The sequence below is a fragment of the Phyllobates terribilis genome, unplaced genomic scaffold (assembly GCF_046119375.1).
Source record: "Phyllobates terribilis strain yellow unplaced genomic scaffold, ASM4611937v1 Scaffold_853__1_contigs__length_604787, whole genome shotgun sequence".
NCBI lineage: Eukaryota > Metazoa > Chordata > Amphibia > Anura > Dendrobatidae > Phyllobates > Phyllobates terribilis.
This window is the reverse complement of record NW_027363613.1, coordinates 507,479-527,857: the sequence shown is the minus strand read 5'-3', so window position 1 is coordinate 527,857 and position 20,379 is coordinate 507,479. Positions and strand designations below refer to the sequence as shown.

Below are 20,379 nucleotides of genomic sequence, written 5' to 3'. Positions count from 1 at the left end.
TGGCATTCTGTTAAACTGTTGCTTATGGCGGTCTCTGTGAGCTTCTCAGCGACATTCAGCCAGCCAGGTATCCTGCCTGCAGTAGATGGAATGTGGCAATGGAACGCTGGCTGCGCGTGTCATAATAGGCTCTGAGCCTTTATATACCTGTGCACAGCAGCAGCCACCTTCAGTCTGCTGCTGGACAGCCAGCAGCAGCAGCAGCAGGAGAGGTATGTAATCAGGAGCCCTCCTGCTAAGGGTAGACAGCTGCTCGTTCCACCCCACCCCCCGCCTTAATTGGTTCTCCTCCCTTCCAACGGTGTTGAGGCGGGTGGGAACAGCAGGGGGTGAAGGTGCTGTGTTTAAAGAGGTGGAGTTATGCAGATCTAAAACGCGTGGATTGCAGCAGCAGCAAGCCGAAAAGTGCAGGCATGTAAGGGATCTAGAGGTTGACAACATGTCTTCTTAACGGGAGTCCAGGAGCTCATCTCCACAAATGGACTTTTCAGGATCCTTGGGTGGCTCCGTAGTTTGAAACCAATTCTGGTTATCGCTTCTCGGCCTTTTGGCTAAGATCAAGTGTAGTATCTGTTCTTATCAGTTTAATATCTGATACGTCCCCTATCTGGGGACCATATATTAAATGGATTTTTAGAACAGGGAGATGGAAAAAGAGCTTGCTCTGTCCACTCCACGCATTGACCTGGTATTGCAGTATCTCCAGGACCGGTGCACCCCTTCTTTAATGCAGTTTCTAAAATCAGAAAGAATTGAATTCAATGTTTTTTGTTCATTTTGCTTGTTTGTCGGATTTTGGGATGGACTCTTTGGCTTTGCTTTTCTTCTCCTCATTGGATTTTTCATGTTCAAAGTTGCAGAAGCCAGATTACAAGCTCATTTTGGTTCAACTTCAGCAACTGTGCATTGCATTGCCATGTAATGTGATGCAATGCTATCTTTCTAGCTCTCCCTTTTTACTTCCTTTTGGATAAACAGACATATTAGGCAAGCATTTTGGAGCTTTCACCTAAATAACTACAGGTGGTGAGATAAGCTGCACAATATAATTGACCTTTCAGTATATTGTTGCACACACACCATCTATTTAGCAAATGCCCTTGTTATCAACAGCAGCCTTTTAAACTCACCTGAGCTAACAGGTATGTGCGCTGGTTACTCTGCTGCGCTTAAAATTTCTTTTTTGGTTTGCTACAATGCCTTTTCTGAAACGTTGTCTCCTTCTGCTGGAACACTGACTTCTTTCATTTAATGCCTGCAGACTATAAAAGAGAACCCAACCCAAAAAGTTTGGTTGATTAGTCTGTGGCATTCTGTTAAACTGTTGCTTATGGCGGTCTCTGTGAGCTTCTCAGCGACATTCAGCCAGCCAGGTATCCTGCCTGCAGTAGATGGAATGTGGCAATGGAACGCTGGCTGCGCGTGTCATAATAGGCTCTGAGCCTTTATATACCTGTGCACAGCAGCAGCCACCTTCAGTCTGCTGCTGGACAGCCAGCAGCAGCAGCAGCAGGAGAGGTATGTAATCAGGAGCCCTCCTGCTAAGGGTAGACAGCTGCTCGTTCCACCCCACCCCCCGCCTTAATTGGTTCTCCTCCCTTCCAACGGTGTTGAGGCGGGTGGGAACAGCAGGGGGTGAAGGTGCTGTGTTTAAAGAGGTGGAGTTATGCAGATCTAAAACGCGTGGATTGCAGCAGCAGCAAGCCGAAAAGTGCAGGCATGTAAGGGATCTAGAGGTTGACAACATGTCTTCTTAACGGGAGTCCAGGAGCTCATCTCCACAAATGGACTTTTCAGGATCCTTGGGTGGCTCCGTAGTTTGAAACCAATTCTGGTTATCGCTTCTCGGCCTTTTGGCTAAGATCAAGTGTAGTATCTGTTCTTATCAGTTTAATATCTGATACGTCCCCTATCTGGGGACCATATATTAAATGGATTTTTAGAACAGGGAGATGGAAAAAGAGCTTGCTCTGTCCACTCCACGCATTGACCTGGTATTGCAGTATCTCCAGGACCGGTGCACCCCTTCTTTAATGCAGTTTCTAAAATCAGAAAGAATTGAATTCAATGTTTTTTGTTCATTTTGCTTGTTTGTCGGATTTTGGGATGGACTCTTTGGCTTTGCTTTTCTTCTCCTCATTGGATTTTTCATGTTCAAAGTTGCAGAAGCCAGATTACAAGCTCATTTTGGTTCAACTTCAGCAACTGTGCATTGCATTGCCATGTAATGTGATGCAATGCTATCTTTCTAGCTCTCCCTTTTTACTTCCTTTTGGATAAACAGACATATTAGGCAAGCATTTTGGAGCTTTCACCTAAATAACTACAGGTGGTGAGATAAGCTGCACAATATAATTGACCTTTCAGTATATTGTTGCACACACACCATCTATTTAGCAAATGCCCTTGTTATCAACAGCAGCCTTTTAAACTCACCTGAGCTAACAGGTATGTGCGCTGGTTACTCTGCTGCGCTTAAAATTTCTTCTTTGGTTTGCTACAATGCCTTTTCTGAAACGTTGTCTCCTTCTGCTGGAACACTGACTTCTTTCATTTAATGCCTGCAGACTATAAAAGAGAACCCAACCCAAAAAGTTTGGTTGATTAGTCTGTGGCATTCTGTTAAACTGTTGCTTATGGCGGTCTCTGTGAGCTTCTCAGCGACATTCAGCCAGCCAGGTATCCTGCCTGCAGTAGATGGAATGTGGCAATGGAACGCTGGCTGCGCGTGTCATAATAGGCTCTGAGCCTTTATATACCTGTGCACAGCAGCAGCCACCTTCAGTCTGCTGCTGGACAGCCAGCAGCAGCAGCAGCAGGAGAGGTATGTAATCAGGAGCCCTCCTGCTAAGGGTAGACAGCTGCTCGTTCCACCCCACCCCCCGCCTTAATTGGTTCTCCTCCCTTCCAACGGTGTTGAGGCGGGTGGGAACAGCAGGGGGTGAAGGTGCTGTGTTTAAAGAGGTGGAGTTATGCAGATCTAAAACGCGTGGATTGCAGCAGCAGCAAGCCGAAAAGTGCAGGCATGTAAGGGATCTAGAGGTTGACAACATGTCTTCTTAACGGGAGTCCAGGAGCTCATCTCCACAAATGGACTTTTCAGGATCCTTGGGTGGCTCCGTAGTTTGAAACCAATTCTGGTTATCGCTTCTCGGCCTTTTGGCTAAGATCAAGTGCAGTGATCTAGCGGCTGCTGCCTTGGTCTTGGCTGAGAGGTGCTCGGGGTACCCGGCTCCTTGGCCTGGGGGGATCGCTCTGTTTTTCAGCAGGGCTTCACCTCCCTGCTGCTATTAGGGAGTCGGATTAGTCCCCGGGCAACGGGAGGCGATCATCTACCTGGCACTTCGGTGTTGAAGGTTTCTATTGAGAAGAGGAGAACCTGTTTGTGAAGAAGATGTCTGCAGCATCACATGAAGGAGAGGAAGATCATGTGCCTGAATTCGCTAAGGTGCAGAATTCTATTCGTTTGGTTGTTCAGGAGAACTTTCGAGATCAAAAGGATTTTAGGTATGTGATGAGTCAAGTTCTTGTGGATCTTTTTGGTTTGAAGACAGAAGAAGTGTTGGCGATAATGGACTACCCCAGGAGGGGTGTTTATGATATAGTTTTTGTTGACAAAGTTTTTTTTGAAGGATATCTAAGGAAAATGACTGCAAGCCAGGATAAAAGAATGGAGGGGATAAGTGTAATGCCACACTTCCCCGTTAGAGATAAATGGATCATTGTTAAAATGTACTCTCCATTGGTGGACGAAGAGGATGTTCTTACATTTTTGGAGTTTTTTTGTTTGTCAGTAACACCAAAAGGGAAGATTTATAATGAATTTGGTTTTTGGACTTCGAAGTGGAAATTTTTGGTCCGTTTCAAAGAAGATGAGCAGGGGACTGTGTTGCTTCCCCCAGCTAGGTTTAAGTTGGGTAATATAAATGGTGATATTTTTTTCAGTGGTATACCCACTTTTTGTCGAGTTTGTCGTCAATACGGGCATGGAAAGGAAAATTGTTCGGGTGGTGTATGTGGTTTTTGCAAAAAAGGTGATCATGAGTCAAAGGATTGTAAAGATCGGAGGAAGTGCAACTTGTGTCAGGAAGATACACATGTTTTTAAGAATTGCCCAAAGAGGAAAAGAAATAAAGAGAAGGAGGTAGTGGTTAAAAAGGTTTTGGTAGAGAGAAAGGAGGAAAGTGTAGAAAAGGTGTTGGTGGTAAAGGGAAAAGAAAGCAAACCTGTAGGAGTGCAGAGGGAGATGGAGAAAACAAGAGTAGATTGGGGGGATAGGGTAGAGAGTGAAATGGGAGGTGTAAGTCAGGGAACTGGCCGTGGTAAGGTTAAAAAGCAAGAAAAGAGAAAGGAACAGGAAGTGGAGGTGGCAATGGAAGAAAATATAGTTGTTTTTCAACAACCTATGTTTATAAAGAATGCAGAATATTTTAACCGGTTGTACCGTAAGTTGTATGATGAGAAACGTTTGGACTATCTTATAGAGAATGTTAGGAAAGAACTAATAAGAGATAAAAATGTTTTTTGTGTGAAATATAGAATACCAGATGGTGTATCGAAACAAGTTTTTTCAGCATCAAGGGTTGAAGATTTGTCCCTTAAGGTTCTGAGTTGGGTTGGGGTTCATGCTTTTGATAATGGTTACAAGTATTTTACTTGATGTTATTACTGTTGTTAATACAGTTATAATTTAATTTTTATTTTTTTGGTATCCATTCAGGTTCTGAAACATTTCTTTCTTTGTAAGTATTGTTGTATTTTTGTAATTTTTTTTTCTGACATTAAAAGTACCAAAACCTCATGATGATTTAAGTTGGAGTCCACGTCTTGTCTCCCTTTGGGGAGAAGAGGACTGTGGAGTGGACTTTAATTTTAACCTGAATAGGTTTTAAAAAAAAAAAAAAAAAAATCTGTTCTTATCAGTTTAATATCTGATACGTCCCCTATCTGGGGACCATATATTAAATGGATTTTTAGAACAGGGAGATGGAAAAAGAGCTTGCTCTGTCCACTCCACGCATTGACCTGGTATTGCAGTATCTCCAGGACCGGTGCACCCCTTCTTTAATGCAGTTTCTAAAATCAGAAAGAATTGAATTCAATGTTTTTTGTTCATTTTGCTTGTTTGTCGGATTTTGGGATGGACTCTTTGGCTTTGCTTTTCTTCTCCTCATTGGATTTTTCATGTTCAAAGTTGCAGAAGCCAGATTACAAGCTCATTTTGGTTCAACTTCAGCAACTGTGCATTGCATTGCCATGTAATGTGATGCAATGCTATCTTTCTAGCTCTCCCTTTTTACTTCCTTTTGGATAAACAGACATATTAGGCAAGCATTTTGGAGCTTTCACCTAAATAACTACAGGTGGTGAGATAAGCTGCACAATATAATTGACCTTTCAGTATATTGTTGCACACACACCATCTATTTAGCAAATGCCCTTGTTATCAACAGCAGCCTTTTAAACTCACCTGAGCTAACAGGTATGTGCGCTGGTTACTCTGCTGCGCTTAAAATTTCTTTTTTGGTTTGCTACAATGCCTTTTCTGAAACGTTGTCTCCTTCTGCTGGAACACTGACTTCTTTCATTTAATGCCTGCAGACTATAAAAGAGAACCCAACCCAAAAAGTTTGGTTGATTAGTCTGTGGCATTCTGTTAAACTGTTGCTTATGGCGGTCTCTGTGAGCTTCTCAGCGACATTCAGCCAGCCAGGTATCCTGCCTGCAGTAGATGGAATGTGGCAATGGAACGCTGGCTGCGCGTGTCATAATAGGCTCTGAGCCTTTATATACCTGTGCACAGCAGCAGCCACCTTCAGTCTGCTGCTGGACAGCCAGCAGCAGCAGCAGCAGGAGAGGTATGTAATCAGGAGCCCTCCTGCTAAGGGTAGACAGCTGCTCGTTCCACCCCACCCCCCGCCTTAATTGGTTCTCCTCCCTTCCAACGGTGTTGAGGCGGGTGGGAACAGCAGGGGGTGAAGGTGCTGTGTTTAAAGAGGTGGAGTTATGCAGATCTAAAACGCGTGGATTGCAGCAGCAGCAAGCCGAAAAGTGCAGGCATGTAAGGGATCTAGAGGTTGACAACATGTCTTCTTAACGGGAGTCCAGGAGCTCATCTCCACAAATGGACTTTTCAGGATCCTTGGGTGGCTCCGTAGTTTGAAACCAATTCTGGTTATCGCTTCTCGGCCTTTTGGCTAAGATCAAGTGTAGTATCTGTTCTTATCAGTTTAATATCTGATACGTCCCCTATCTGGGGACCATATATTAAATGGATTTTTAGAACAGGGAGATGGAAAAAGAGCTTGCTCTGTCCACTCCACGCATTGACCTGGTATTGCAGTATCTCCAGGACCGGTGCACCCCTTCTTTAATGCAGTTTCTAAAATCAGAAAGAATTGAATTCAATGTTTTTTGTTCATTTTGCTTGTTTGTCGGATTTTGGGATGGACTCTTTGGCTTTGCTTTTCTTCTCCTCATTGGATTTTTCATGTTCAAAGTTGCAGAAGCCAGATTACAAGCTCATTTTGGTTCAACTTCAGCAACTGTGCATTGCATTGCCATGTAATGTGATGCAATGCTATCTTTCTAGCTCTCCCTTTTTACTTCCTTTTGGATAAACAGACATATTAGGCAAGCATTTTGGAGCTTTCACCTAAATAACTACAGGTGGTGAGATAAGCTGCACAATATAATTGACCTTTCAGTATATTGTTGCACACACACCATCTATTTAGCAAATGCCCTTGTTATCAACAGCAGCCTTTTAAACTCACCTGAGCTAACAGGTATGTGCGCTGGTTACTCTGCTGCGCTTAAAATTTCTTTTTTGGTTTGCTACAATGCCTTTTCTGAAACGTTGTCTCCTTCTGCTGGAACACTGACTTCTTTCATTTAATGCCTGCAGACTATAAAAGAGAACCCAACCCAAAAAGTTTGGTTGATTAGTCTGTGGCATTCTGTTAAACTGTTGCTTATGGCGGTCTCTGTGAGCTTCTCAGCGACATTCAGCCAGCCAGGTATCCTGCCTGCAGTAGATGGAATGTGGCAATGGAACGCTGGCTGCGCGTGTCATAATAGGCTCTGAGCCTTTATATACCTGTGCACAGCAGCAGCCACCTTCAGTCTGCTGCTGGACAGCCAGCAGCAGCAGCAGCAGGAGAGGTATGTAATCAGGAGCCCTCCTGCTAAGGGTAGACAGCTGCTCCTTCCACCCCACCCCCCGCCTTAATTGGTTCTCCTCCCTTCCAACGGTGTTGAGGCGGGTGGGAACAGCAGGGGGTGAAGGTGCTGTGTTTAAAGAGGTAGAGTTATGCAGATCTAAAACGCGTGGATTGCAGCAGCAGCAAGCCGAAAAGTGCAGGCATGTAAGGGATCTAGAGGTTGACAACATGTCTTCTTAACGGGAGTCCAGGAGCTCATCTCCACAAATGGACTTTTCAGGATCCTTGGGTGGCTCCGTAGTTTGAAACCAATTCTGGTTATCGCTTCTCGGCCTTTTGGCTAAGATCAAGTGCAGTGATCTAGCGGCTGCTGCCTTGGTCTTGGCTGAGAGGTGCTCGGGGTACCCGGCTCCTTGGCCTGGGGGGATCGCTCTGTTTTTCAGCAGGGCTTCACCTCCCTGCTGCTATTAGGGAGTCGGATTAGTCCCCGGGCAACGGGAGGCGATCATCTACCTGGCACTTCGGTGTTGAAGGTTTCTATTGAGAAGAGGAGAACCTGTTTGTGAAGAAGATGTCTGCAGCATCACATGAAGGAGAGGAAGATCATGTGCCTGAATTCGCTAAGGTGCAGAATTCTATTCGTTTGGTTGTTCAGGAGAACTTTCGAGATCAAAAGGATTTTAGGTATGTGATGAGTCAAGTTCTTGTGGATCTTTTTGGTTTGAAGACAGAAGAAGTGTTGGCGATAATGGACTACCCCAGGAGGGGTGTTTATGATATAGTTTTTGTTGACAAAGTTTTTTTTGAAGGATATCTAAGGAAAATGACTGCAAGCCAGGATAAAAGAATGGAGGGGATAAGTGTAATGCCACACTTCCCCGTTAGAGATAAATGGATCATTGTTAAAATGTACTCTCCATTGGTGGACGAAGAGGATGTTCTTACATTTTTGGAGTTTTTTTGTTTGTCAGTAACACCAAAAGGGAAGATTTATAATGAATTTGGTTTTTGGACTTCGAAGTGGAAATTTTTGGTCCGTTTCAAAGAAGATGAGCAGGGGACTGTGTTGCTTCCCCCAGCTAGGTTTAAGTTGGGTAATATAAATGGTGATATTTTTTTCAGTGGTATACCCACTTTTTGTCGAGTTTGTCGTCAATACGGGCATGGAAAGGAAAATTGTTCGGGTGGTGTATGTGGTTTTTGCAAAAAAGGTGATCATGAGTCAAAGGATTGTAAAGATCGGAGGAAGTGCAACTTGTGTCAGGAAGATACGCATGTTTTTAAGAATTGCCCAAAGAGGAAAAGAAATAAAGAGAAGGAGGTAGTGGTTAAAAAGGTTTTGGTAGAGAGAAAGGAGGAAAGTGTAGAAAAGGTGTTGGTGGTAAAGGGAAAAGAAAGCAAACCTGTAGGAGTGCAGAGGGAGATGGAGAAAACAAGAGTAGATTGGGGGGATAGGGTAGAGAGTGAAATGGGAGGTGTAAGTCAGGGAACTGGCCGTGGTAAGGTTAAAAAGCAAGAAAAGAGAAAGGAACAGGAAGTGGAGGTGGCAATGGAAGAAAATATAGTTGTTTTTCAACAACCTATGTTTATAAAGAATGCAGAATATTTTAACCGGTTGTACCGTAAGTTGTATGATGAGAAACGTTTGGACTATCTTATAGAGAATGTTAGGAAAGAACTAATAAGAGATAAAAATGTTTTTTGTGTGAAATATAGAATACCAGATGGTGTATCGAAACAAGTTTTTTCAGCATCAAGGGTTGAAGATTTGTCCCTTAAGGTTCTGAGTTGGGTTGGGGTTCATGCTTTTGATAATGGTTACAAGTATTTTACTTGATGTTATTACTGTTGCTAATACAGTTATAATTTAATTTTTATTTTTTTGGTATCCATTCAGGTTCTGAAACATTTCTTTCTTTGTAAGTATTGTTGTATTTTTGTAATTTTTTTTTCTGACATTAAAAGTACCAAAACCTGATGATGATTTAAGTTGGAGTCCACGTCTTGTCTCCCTTTGGGGAGAAGAGGACTGTGGAGTGGACTTTAATTTTAACCTGAATAGGTTTTAAAAAAAAAAAAAAAAAAATCTGTTCTTATCAGTTTAATATCTGATACGTCCCCTATCTGGGGACCATATATTAAATGGATTTTTAGAACAGGGAGATGGAAAAAGAGCTTGCTCTGTCCACTCCACGCATTGACCTGGTATTGCAGTATCTCCAGGACCGGTGCACCCCTTCTTTAATGCAGTTTCTAAAATCAGAAAGAATTGAATTCAATGTTTTTTGTTCATTTTGCTTGTTTGTCGGATTTTGGGATGGACTCTTTGGCTTTGCTTTTCTTCTCCTCATTGGATTTTTCATGTTCAAAGTTGCAGAAGCCAGATTACAAGCTCATTTTGGTTCAACTTCAGCAACTGTGCATTGCATTGCCATGTAATGTGATGCAATGCTATCTTTCTAGCTCTCCCTTTTTACTTCCTTTTGGATAAACAGACATATTAGGCAAGCATTTTGGAGCTTTCACCTAAATAACTACAGGTGGTGAGATAAGCTGCACAATATAATTGACCTTTCAGTATATTGTTGCACACACACCATCTATTTAGCAAATGCCCTTGTTATCAACAGCAGCCTTTTAAACTCACCTGAGCTAACAGGTATGTGCGCTGGTTACTCTGCTGCGCTTAAAATTTCTTTTTTGGTTTGCTACAATGCCTCTTCTGAAACGTTGTCTCCTTCTGCTGGAACACTGACTTCTTTCATTTAATGCCTGCAGACTATAAAAGAGAACCCAACCCAAAAAGTTTGGTTGATTAGTCTGTGGCATTCTGTTAAACTGTTGCTTATGGCGGTCTCTGTGAGCTTCTCAGCGACATTCAGCCAGCCAGGTATCCTGCCTGCAGTAGATGGAATGTGGCAATGGAACGCTGGCTGCGCGTGTCATAATAGGCTCTGAGCCTTTATATACCTGTGCACAGCAGCAGCCACCTTCAGTCTGCTGCTGGACAGCCAGCAGCAGCAGCAGCAGGAGAGGTATGTAATCAGGAGCCCTCCTGCTAAGGGTAGACAGCTGCTCGTTCCACCCCACCCCCCGCCTTAATTGGTTCTCCTCCCTTCCAACGGTGTTGAGGCGGGTGGGAACAGCAGGGGGTGAAGGTGCTGTGTTTAAAGAGGTGGAGTTATGCAGATCTAAAACGCGTGGATTGCAGCAGCAGCAAGCCGAAAAGTGCAGGCATGTAAGGGATCTAGAGGTTGACAACATGTCTTCTTAACGGGAGTCCAGGAGCTCATCTCCACAAATGGACTTTTCAGGATCCTTGGGTGGCTCCGTAGTTTGAAACCAATTCTGGTTATTGCTTCTCGGCCTTTTGGCTAAGATCAAGTGTAGTATCTGTTCTTATCAGTTTAATATCTGATACGTCCCCTATCTGGGGACCATATATTAAATGGATTTTTAGAACAGGGAGATGGAAAAAGAGCTTGCTCTGTCCACTCCACGCATTGACCTGGTATTGCAGTATCTCCAGGACCGGTGCACCCCTTCTTTAATGCAGTTTCTAAAATCAGAAAGAATTGAATTCAATGTTTTTTGTTCATTTTGCTTGTTTGTCGGATTTTGGGATGGACTCTTTGGCTTTGCTTTTCTTCTCCTCATTGGATTTTTCATGTTCAAAGTTGCAGAAGCCAGATTACAAGCTCATTTTGGTTCAACTTCAGCAACTGTGCATTGCATTGCCATGTAATGTGATGCAATGCTATCTTTCTAGCTCTCCCTTTTTACTTCCTTTTGGATAAACAGACATATTAGGCAAGCATTTTGGAGCTTTCACCTAAATAACTACAGGTGGTGAGATAAGCTGCACAATATAATTGACCTTTCAGTATATTGTTGCACACACACCATCTATTTAGCAAATGCCCTTGTTATCAACAGCAGCCTTTTAAACTCACCTGAGCTAACAGGTATGTGCGCTGGTTACTCTGCTGCGCTTAAAATTTCTTTTTTGGTTTGCTACAATGCCTTTTCTGAAACGTTGTCTCCTTCTGCTGGAACACTGACTTCTTTCATTTAATGCCTGCAGACTATAAAAGAGAACCCAACCCAAAAAGTTTGGTTGATTAGTCTGTGGCATTCTGTTAAACTGTTGCTTATGGCGGTCTCTGTGAGCTTCTCAGCGACATTCAGCCAGCCAGGTATCCTGCCTGCAGTAGATGGAATGTGGCAATGGAACGCTGGCTGCGCGTGTCATAATAGGCTCTGAGCCTTTATATACCTGTGCACAGCAGCAGCCACCTTCAGTCTGCTGCTGGACAGCCAGCAGCAGCAGCAGCAGGAGAGGTATGTAATCAGGAGCCCTCCTGCTAAGGGTAGACAGCTGCTCGTTCCACCCCACCCCCCGCCTTAATTGGTTCTCCTCCCTTCCAACGGTGTTGAGGCGGGTGGGAACAGCAGGGGGTGAAGGTGCTGTGTTTAAAGAGGTGGAGTTATGCAGATCTAAAACGCGTGGATTGCAGCAGCAGCAAGCCGAAAAGTGCAGGCATGTAAGGGATCTAGAGGTTGACAACATGTCTTCTTAACGGGAGTCCAGGAGCTCATCTCCACAAATGGACTTTTCAGGATCCTTGGGTGGCTCCGTAGTTTGAAACCAATTCTGGTTATCGCTTCTCGGCCTTTTGGCTAAGATCAAGTGTAGTATCTGTTCTTATCAGTTTAATATCTGATACGTCCCCTATCTGGGGACCGTATATTAAATGGATTTTTAGAACAGGGAGATGGAAAAAGAGCTTGCTCTGTCCACTCCACGCATTGACCTGGTATTGCAGTATCTCCAGGACCGGTGCACCCCTTCTTTAATGCAGTTTCTAAAATCAGAAAGAATTGAATTCAATGTTTTTTGTTCATTTTGCTTGTTTGTCGGATTTTGGGATGGACTCTTTGGCTTTGCTTTTCTTCTCCTCATTGGATTTTTCATGTTCAAAGTTGCAGAAGCCAGATTACAAGCTCATTTTGGTTCAACTTCAGCAACTGTGCATTGCATTGCCATGTAATGTGATGCAATGCTATCTTTCTAGCTCTCCCTTTTTACTTCCTTTTGGATAAACAGACATATTAGGCAAGCATTTTGGAGCTTTCACCTAAATAACTACAGGTGGTGAGATAAGCTGCACAATATAATTGACCTTTCAGTATATTGTTGCACACACACCATCTATTTAGCAAATGCCCTTGTTATCAACAGCAGCCTTTTAAACTCACCTGAGCTAACAGGTATGTGCGCTGGTTACTCTGCTGCGCTTAAAATTTCTTTTTTGGTTTGCTACAATGCCTTTTCTGAAACGTTGTCTCCTTCTGCTGGAACACTGACTTCTTTCATTTAATGCCTGCAGACTATAAAAGAGAACCCAACCCAAAAAGTTTGGTTGATTAGTCTGTGGCATTCTGTTAAACTGTTGCTTATGGCGGTCTCTGTGAGCTTCTCAGCGACATTCAGCCAGCCAGGTATCCTGCCTGCAGTAGATGGAATGTGGCAATGGAACGCTGGCTGCGCGTGTCATAATAGGCTCTGAGCCTTTATATACCTGTGCACAGCAGCAGCCACCTTCAGTCTGCTGCTGGACAGCCAGCAGCAGCAGCAGCAGGAGAGGTATGTAATCAGGAGCCCTCCTGCTAAGGGTAGACAGCTGCTCGTTCCACCCCACCCCCCGCCTTAATTGGTTCTCCTCCCTTCCAACGGTGTTGAGGCGGGTGGGAACAGCAGGGGGTGAAGGTGCTGTGTTTAAAGAGGTGGAGTTATGCAGATCTAAAACGCGTGGATTGCAGCAGCAGCAAGCCGAAAAGTGCAGGCATGTAAGGGATCTAGAGGTTGACAACATGTCTTCTTAACGGGAGTCCAGGAGCTCATCTCCACAAATGGACTTTTCAGGATCCTTGGGTGGCTCCGTAGTTTGAAACCAATTCTGGTTATCGCTTCTCGGCCTTTTGGCTAAGATCAAGTGTAGTATCTGTTCTTATCAGTTTAATATCTGATACGTCCCCTATCTGGGGACCATATATTAAATGGATTTTTAGAACAGGGAGATGGAAAAAGAGCTTGCTCTGTCCACTCCACGCATTGACCTGGTATTGCAGTATCTCCAGGACCGGTGCACCCCTTCTTTAATGCAGTTTCTAAAATCAGAAAGAATTGAATTCAATGTTTTTTGTTCATTTTGCTTGTTTGTCGGATTTTGGGATGGACTCTTTGGCTTTGCTTTTCTTCTCCTCATTGGATTTTTCATGTTCAAAGTTGCAGAAGCCAGATTACAAGCTCATTTTGGTTCAACTTCAGCAACTGTGCATTGCATTGCCATGTAATGTGATGCAATGCTATCTTTCTAGCTCTCCCTTTTTACTTCCTGTTGGATAAACAGACATATTAGGCAAGCATTTTGGAGCTTTCACCTAAATAACTACAGGTGGTGAGATAAGCTGCACAATATAATTGACCTTTCAGTATATTGTTGCACACACACCATCTATTTAGCAAATGCCCTTGTTATCAACAGCAGCCTTTTAAACTCACCTGAGCTAACAGGTATGTGCGCTGGTTACTCTGCTGCGCTTAAAATTTCTTTTTTGGTTTGCTACAATGCCTTTTCTGAAACGTTGTCTCCTTCTGCTGGAACACTGACTTCTTTCATTTAATGCCTGCAGACTATAAAAGAGAACCCAACCCAAAAAGTTTGGTTGATTAGTCTGTGGCATTCTGTTAAACTGTTGCTTATGGCGGTCTCTGTGAGCTTCTCAGCGACATTCAGCCAGCCAGGTATCCTGCCTGCAGTAGATGGAATGTGGCAATGGAACGCTGGCTGCGCGTGTCATAATAGGCTCTGAGCCTTTATATACCTGTGCACAGCAGCAGCCACCTTCAGTCTGCTGCTGGACAGCCAGCAGCAGCAGCAGCAGGAGAGGTATGTAATCAGGAGCCCTCCTGCTAAGGGTAGACAGCTGCTCGTTCCACCCCACCCCCCGCCTTAATTGGTTCTCCTCCCTTCCAACGGTGTTGAGGCGGGTGGGAACAGCAGGGGGTGAAGGTGCTGTGTTTAAAGAGGTGGAGTTATGCAGATCTAAAACGCGTGGATTGCAGCAGCAGCAAGCCGAAAAGTGCAGGCATGTAAGGGATCTAGAGGTTGACAACATGTCTTCTTAACGGGAGTCCAGAAGCTCATCTCCACAAATGGACTTTTCAGGATCCTTGGGTGGCTCCGTAGTTTGAAACCAATTCTGGTTATCGCTTCTCGGCCTTTTGGCTAAGATCAAGTGTAGTATCTGTTCTTATCAGTTTAATATCTGATACGTCCCCTATCTGGGGACCATATATTAAATGGATTTTTAGAACAGGGAGATGGAAAAAGAGCTTGCTCTGTCCACTCCACGCATTGACCTGGTATTGCAGTATCTCCAGGACCGGTGCACCCCTTCTTTAATGCAGTTTCTAAAATCAGAAAGAATTGAATTCAATGTTTTTTGTTCATTTTGCTTGTTTGTCGGATTTTGGGATGGACTCTTTGGCTTTGCTTTTCTTCTCCTCATTGGATTTTTCATGTTCAAAGTTGCAGAAGCCAGATTACAAGCTCATTTTGGTTCAACTTCAGCAACTGTGCATTGCATTGCCATGTAATGTGATGCAATGCTATCTTTCTAGCTCTCCCTTTTTACTTCCTTTTGGATAAACAGACATATTAGGCAAGCATTTTGGAGCTTTCACCTAAATAACTACAGGTGGTGAGATAAGCTGCACAATATAATTGACCTTTCAGTATATTGTTGCACACACACCATCTATTTAGCAAATGCCCTTGTTATCAACAGCAGCCTTTTAAACTCACCTGAGCTAACAGGTATGTGCGCTGGTTACTCTGCTGCGCTTAAAATTTCTTTTTTGGTTTGCTTTTTTTTCAATGCCTTTTCTGAAACGTTGTCTCCTTCTGCTGGAACACTGACTTCTTTCATTTAATGCCTGCAGACTATAAAAGAGAACCCAACCCAAAAAGTTTGGTTGATTAGTCTGTGGCATTCTGTTAAACTGTTGCTTATGGCGGTCTCTGTGAGCTTCTCAGCGACATTCAGCCAGCCAGGTATCCTGCCTGCAGTAGATGGAATGTGGCAATGGAACGCTGGCTGCGCGTGTCATAATAGGCTCTGAGCCTTTATATACCTGTGCACAGCAGCAGCCACCTTCAGTCTGCTGCTGGACAGCCAGCAGCAGCAGCAGCAGGAGAGGTATGTAATCAGGAGCCCTCCTGCTAAGGGTAGACAGCTGCTCGTTCCACCCCACCCCCCGCCTTAATTGGTTCTCCTCCCTTCCAACGGTGTTGAGGCGGGTGGGAACAGCAGGGGGTGAAGGTGCTGTGTTTAAAGAGGTGGAGTTATGCAGATCTAAAACGCGTGGATTGCAGCAGCAGCAAGCCGAAAAGTGCAGGCATGTAAGGGATCTAGAGGTTGACAACATGTCTTCTTAACGGGAGTCCAGGAGCTCATCTCCACAAATGGACTTTTCAGGATCCTTGGGTGGCTCCGTAGTTTGAAACCAATTCTGGTTATCGCTTCTCGGCCTTTTGGCTAAGATCAAGTGTAGTATCTGTTCTTATCAGTTTAATATCTGATACGTCCCCTATCTGGGGACCATATATTAAATGGATTTTTAGAACAGGGAGATGGAAAAAGAGCTTGCTCTGTCCACTCCACGCATTGACCTGGTATTGCAGTATCTCCAGGACCGGTGCACCCCTTCTTTAATGCAGTTTCTAAAATCAGAAAGAATTGAATTCAATGTTTTTTGTTCATTTTGCTTGTTTGTCGGATTTTGGGATGGACTCTTTGGCTTTGCTTTTCTTCTCCTCATTGGATTTTTCATGTTCAAAGTTGCAGAAGCCAGATTACAAGCTCATTTTGGTTCAACTTCAGCAACTGTGCATTGCATTGCCATGTAATGTGATGCAATGCTATCTTTCTAGCTCTCCCTTTTTACTTCCTTTTGGATAAACAGACATATTAGGCAAGCATTTTGGAGCTTTCACCTAAATAACTACAGGTGGTGAGATAAGCTGCACAATATAATTGACCTTTCAGTATATTGTTGCACACACACCATCTATTTAGCAAATGCCCTTGTTATCAACAGCAGCCTTTTAAACTCACCTGAGCTAACAGGTATGTGCGCTGGTTACTCTGCTGCGCTTAAAATTTCTTTTTTGGTTTGCTACAATGCCTTTTCTGAAACGTTGTCTCCTTCTGCTGGAACACTGACTTCTTTCATTTAATGCCTGCAGACTATAAAAGAGAACCCAACCCAAAAAGTTTGGTTGATTAGTCTGTGGCATTCTGTTAAACTGTTGCTTATGGCGGTCTCTGTGAGCTTCTCAGCGACATTCAGCCAGCCAGGTATCCTGCCTGCAGTAGATGGAATGTGGCAATGGAACGCTGGCTGCGCGTGTCATAATAGGCTCTGAGCCTTTATATACCTGTGCACAGCAGCAGCCACCTTCAGTCTGCTGCTGGACAGCCAGCAGCAGCAGCAGCAGGAGAGGTATGTAATCAGGAGCCCTCCTGCTAAGGGTAGACAGCTGCTCGTTCCACCCCACCCCCCGCCTTAATTGGTTCTCCTCCCTTCCAACGGTGTTGAGGCGGGTGGGAACAGCAGGGGGTGAAGGTGCTGTGTTTAAAGAGGTGGAGTTATGCAGATCTAAAACGCGTGGATTGCAGCAGCAGCAAGCCGAAAAGTGCAGGCATGTAAGGGATCTAGAGGTTGACAACATGTCTTCTTAACGGGAGTCCAGGAGCTCATCTCCACAAATGGACTTTTCAGGATCCTTGGGTGGCTCCGTAGTTTGAAACCAATTCTGGTTATCGCTTCTCGGCCTTTTGGCTAAGATCAAGTGTAGTATCTGTTCTTATCAGTTTAATATCTGATACGTCCCCTATCTGGGGACCATATATTAAATGGATTTTTAGAACAGGGAGATGGAAAAAGAGCTTGCTCTGTCCACTCCACGCATTGACCTGGTATTGCAGTATCTCCAGGACCGGTGCACCCCTTCTTTAATGCAGTTTCTAAAATCAGAAAGAATTGAATTCAATGTTTTTTGTTCATTTCGCTTGTTTGTCGGATTTTGGGATGGACTCTTTGGCTTTGCTTTTCTTCTCCTCATTGGATTTTTCATGTTCAAAGTTGCAGAAGCCAGATTACAAGCTCATTTTGGTTCAACTTCAGCAACTGTGCATTGCATTGCCATGTAATGTGATGCAATGCTATCTTTCTAGCTCTCCCTTTTTACTTCCTTTTGGATAAACAGACATATTAGGCAAGCATTTTGGAGCTTTCACCTAAATAACTACAGGTGGTGAGATAAGCTGCACAATATAATTGACCTTTCAGTATATTGTTGCACACACACCATCTATTTAGCAAATGCCCTTGTTATCAACAGCAGCCTTTTAAACTCACCTGAGCTAACAGGTATGTGCGCTGGTTACTCTGCTGCGCTTAAAATTTCTTTTTTGGTTTGCTACAATGCCTTTTCTGAAACGTTGTCTCCTTCTGCTGGAACACTGACTTCTTTCATTTAATGCCTGCAGTCTATAAAAGAGAACCCAACCCAAAAAGTTTGGTTGATTAGTCTGTGGCATTCTGTTAAACTGTTGCTTATGGCGGTCTCTGTGAGCTTCTCAGCGACATTCAGCCAGCCAGGTATCCTGCCTGCAGTAGATGGAATGTGGCAATGGAACGCTGGCTGCGCGTGTCATAATAGGCTCTGAGCCTTTATATACCTGTGCACAGCAGCAGCCACCTTCAGTCTGCTGCTGGACAGCCAGCAGCAGCAGCAGCAGGAGAGGTATGTAATCAGGAGCCCTCCTGCTAAGGGTAGACAGCTGCTCGTTCCACCCCACCCCCCGCCTTAATTGGTTCTCCTCCCTTCCAACGGTGTTGAGGCGGGTGGGAACAGCAGGGGGTGAAGGTGCTGTGTTTAAAGAGGTGGAGTTATGCAGATCTAAAACGCGTGGATTGCAGCAGCAGCAAGCCGAAAAGTGCAGGCATGTAAGGGATCTAGAGGTTGACAACATGTCTTCTTAACGGGAGTCCAGGAGCTCATCTCCACAAATGGACTTTTCAGGATCCTTGGGTGGCTCCGTAGTTTGAAACCAATTCTGGTTATCGCTTCTCGGCCTTTTGGCTAAGATCAAGTGTAGTATCTGTTCTTATCAGTTTAATATCTGATACGTCCCCTATCTGGGGACCATATATTAAATGGATTTTTAGAACAGGGAGATGGAAAAAGAGCTTGCTCTGTCCACTCCACGCATTGACCTGGTATTGCAGTATCTCCAGGACCGGAGCACCCCTTCTTTAATGCAGTTTCTAAAATCAGAAAGAATTGAATTCAATGTTTTTTGTTCATTTTGCTTGTTTGTCGGATTTTGGGATGGACTCTTTGGCTTTGCTTTTCTTCTCCTCATTGGATTTTTCATGTTCAAAGTTGCAGAAGCCAGATTACAAGCTCATTTTGGTTCAACTTCAGCAACTGTGCATTGCATTGCCATGTAATGTGATGCAATGCTATCTTTCTAGCTCTCCCTTTTTACTTCCTTTTGGATAAACAGACATATTAGGCAAGCATTTTGGAGCTTTCACCTAAATAACTACAGGTGGTGAGATAAGCTGCACAATATAATTGACCTTTCAGTATATTGTTGCACACACACCATCTATTTAGCAAATGCCCTTGTTATCAACAGCAGCCTTTTAAACTCACCTGAGCTAACAGGTATGTGCGCTGGTTACTCTGCTGCGCTTAAAATTTCTTTTTTGGTTTGCTACAATGCCTTTTCTGAAACGTTGTCTCCTTCTGCTGGAACACTGACTTCTTTCATTTAATGCCTGCAGACTATAAAAGAGAACCCAACCCAAAAAGTTTGGTTGATTAGTCTGTGGCATTCTGTTAAACTGTTGCTTATGGCGGTCTCTGTGAGCTTCTCAGCGACATTCAGCCAGCCAGGTATCCTGCCTGCAGTAGATGGAATGTGGCAATGGAACGCTGGCTGCGCGTGTCATAATAGGCTCTGAGCCTTTATATACCTGTGCACAGCAGCAGCCACCTTCAGTCTGCTGCTGGACAGCCAGCAGCAGCAGCAGCAGGAGAGGTATGTAATCAGGAGCCCTCCTGCTAAGGGTAGACAGCTGCTCGTTCCACCCCACCCCCCGCCTTAATTGGTTCTCCTCCCTTCCAACGGTGTTGAGGCGGGTGGGAACAGCAGGGGGTGAAGGTGCTGTGTTTAAAGAGGTGGAGTTATGCAGATCTAAAACGCGTGGATTGCAGCAGCAGCAAGCCGAAAAGTGCAGGCATGTAAGGGATCTAGAGGTTGACAACATGTCTTCTTAACGGGAGTCCAGGAGCTCATCTCCACAAATGGACTTTTCAGGATCCTTGGGTGGCTCCGTAGTTTGAAACCAATTCTGGTTATCGCTTCTCGGCCTTTTGGCTAAGATCAAGTGTAGTATCTGTTCTTATCAGTTTAATATCTGATACGTCCCCTATCTGGGGACCATATATTAAATGGATTTTTAGAACAGGGAGATGGAAAAAGAGCTTGCTCTGTCCACTCCACGCATTGACCTGGTATTGCAGTATCTCCAGGACCGGAGCACCCCTTCTTTAATGCAGTTTCTAAAATCAGAAAGAATTGAATTCAATGTTTTTTGTTCATTTTGCTTGTTTGTCGGATTTTGGGATGGACTCTTTGGCTTTGCTTTTCTTCTCCTCATTGGATTTTTCATGTTCAAAGTTGCAGAAGCCAGATTACAAGCTCATTTTGGTTCAACTTCAGCAACTGTGCATTGCATTGCCATGTAATGTGATGCAATGCTATCTTTCTAGCTCTCCCTTTTTACTTCCTTTTGGATAAACAGACATATTAGGCAAGCATTTTGGAGCTTTCACCTAAATAACTACAGGTGGTGAGATAAGCTGCACAATATAATTGACCTTTCAGTATATTGTTGCACACACACCATCTATTTAGCAAATGCCCTTGTTATCAACAGCAGCCTTTTAAACTCACCTGAGCTAACAGGTATGTGCGCTGGTTACTCTGCTGCGCTTAAAATTTCTTTTTTGGTTTGCTACAATGCCTTTTCTGAAACGTTGTCTCCTTCTGCTGGAACACTGACTTCTTT

General features: G+C 44.0%; 11 non-coding genes and 2 pseudogenes across 11 annotated transcripts; all 13 read left to right on the top strand.

Moving 5' to 3' along the window:
* Positions 1 to 531: 531 nt before the first annotated feature.
* LOC141240431 (U2 spliceosomal RNA) lies at positions 532 to 722 on the top strand. The gene has a single exon (XR_012305679.1). It is a non-coding gene; the product is annotated as a U2 spliceosomal RNA (small nuclear RNA).
* A 1,115-nt stretch (positions 723 to 1,837) lies between these two features.
* Positions 1,838 to 2,028, top strand: LOC141240430 (U2 spliceosomal RNA). Its single transcript, XR_012305678.1, has one exon. It is a non-coding gene; the product is annotated as a U2 spliceosomal RNA (small nuclear RNA).
* Positions 2,029 to 4,881: 2,853 nt separating this feature from the next.
* LOC141240484 (U2 spliceosomal RNA) lies at positions 4,882 to 5,062 on the top strand (annotated as a pseudogene).
* Positions 5,063 to 6,177: 1,115 nt separating this feature from the next.
* Positions 6,178 to 6,368, top strand: LOC141240429 (U2 spliceosomal RNA). The gene has a single exon (XR_012305677.1). It is a non-coding gene; the product is annotated as a U2 spliceosomal RNA (small nuclear RNA).
* A 2,853-nt stretch (positions 6,369 to 9,221) lies between these two features.
* Positions 9,222 to 9,402, top strand: LOC141240483 (U2 spliceosomal RNA; annotated as a pseudogene).
* A 1,115-nt stretch (positions 9,403 to 10,517) lies between these two features.
* On the top strand, positions 10,518 to 10,708 carry LOC141240437 (U2 spliceosomal RNA). Its single transcript, XR_012305685.1, has one exon. It is a non-coding gene; the product is annotated as a U2 spliceosomal RNA (small nuclear RNA).
* A 1,115-nt stretch (positions 10,709 to 11,823) lies between these two features.
* LOC141240440 (U2 spliceosomal RNA) lies at positions 11,824 to 12,014 on the top strand. The gene has a single exon (XR_012305688.1). It is a non-coding gene; the product is annotated as a U2 spliceosomal RNA (small nuclear RNA).
* A 1,115-nt stretch (positions 12,015 to 13,129) lies between these two features.
* On the top strand, positions 13,130 to 13,320 carry LOC141240428 (U2 spliceosomal RNA). Its single transcript, XR_012305676.1, has one exon. It is a non-coding gene; the product is annotated as a U2 spliceosomal RNA (small nuclear RNA).
* Positions 13,321 to 14,435: 1,115 nt separating this feature from the next.
* On the top strand, positions 14,436 to 14,626 carry LOC141240427 (U2 spliceosomal RNA). The gene has a single exon (XR_012305675.1). It is a non-coding gene; the product is annotated as a U2 spliceosomal RNA (small nuclear RNA).
* Positions 14,627 to 15,747: 1,121 nt separating this feature from the next.
* On the top strand, positions 15,748 to 15,938 carry LOC141240426 (U2 spliceosomal RNA). The gene has a single exon (XR_012305674.1). It is a non-coding gene; the product is annotated as a U2 spliceosomal RNA (small nuclear RNA).
* A 1,115-nt stretch (positions 15,939 to 17,053) lies between these two features.
* Positions 17,054 to 17,244, top strand: LOC141240425 (U2 spliceosomal RNA). The gene has a single exon (XR_012305673.1). It is a non-coding gene; the product is annotated as a U2 spliceosomal RNA (small nuclear RNA).
* Positions 17,245 to 18,359: 1,115 nt separating this feature from the next.
* Positions 18,360 to 18,550, top strand: LOC141240455 (U2 spliceosomal RNA). Its single transcript, XR_012305702.1, has one exon. It is a non-coding gene; the product is annotated as a U2 spliceosomal RNA (small nuclear RNA).
* Positions 18,551 to 19,665: 1,115 nt separating this feature from the next.
* Positions 19,666 to 19,856, top strand: LOC141240454 (U2 spliceosomal RNA). The gene has a single exon (XR_012305701.1). It is a non-coding gene; the product is annotated as a U2 spliceosomal RNA (small nuclear RNA).
* Positions 19,857 to 20,379: the final 523 nt, after the last annotated feature.